This window comes from Camelina sativa, chromosome 13, assembly GCF_000633955.1.
Source record: "Camelina sativa cultivar DH55 chromosome 13, Cs, whole genome shotgun sequence".
Taxonomy (NCBI): domain Eukaryota; kingdom Viridiplantae; phylum Streptophyta; class Magnoliopsida; order Brassicales; family Brassicaceae; genus Camelina; species Camelina sativa.
In genome coordinates, this window is record NC_025697.1 from 11,629,604 (window position 1) to 11,630,466 (window position 863).

Here is an 863-nt window from a genome sequence, read left to right on the forward strand (position 1 = left end):
GCAAAGTGTGCATTGGATATAATGGCTCAAGTTTTCATGAATGGAGTCGTCTCGGATGCTTGCTGCAAGGAGCTTGTGACAGAAGGAAAAGAATATCATGATACACTTATCAAATATATTGTCGATAGACCTAGTTTGATTGCACATGAAGCCCAATATTTCAAAAAAAGAGATGATTTGTGGGTTTATTGTGTTTCTGTTACCAAAACCTTATAGATGTCTTAATATTGTATGACTAAATGTTTTAAGATAAGACATTTATTTAAATAAAATTATTTATTTCTCCTTTCTATAATGCTTTTAGGCTATGTAAACTCTATATATGAGTAAATCTTTGAATTATATCAGTTTCATATATATATATGATTACATGGAAAAGTATATAACTCCCTCAAAATCCTAAGAACTTTATTCTTTTCGGATAGAAATGAGGAGAAAAAAAATTCATATGAAACTAGACATGTCAAAAAAAAATAACTACAATAAAAAAAATACACTTGAACTACTAGTCATGGATAAATATAAATAGACAGTCTTGTTTATAAACAAATGGAGAAATAACTATATGTGAGGAGAAATTACATTAAAAATATACATAGCTAAATATTCAAAGATCTCAATAAAATTATTATACAAATCTTAATATAGATGACGTTGTGAGATAAATGTCCTATACCCTTAAGGTTAGACATAACTGTGATTGCACAATTTTTTTTTCACACTCTATATTGTGTAGAATATACATTTTGTTAGTCTACATAAACACAACTAAATTAAAAACTCTTAAGGCTAGCGAAATGAACCAGAAAATCCATAAGAGAAACACAAATTCAAAGCCAATAATGGTAGGGAAAAGTTTCTCT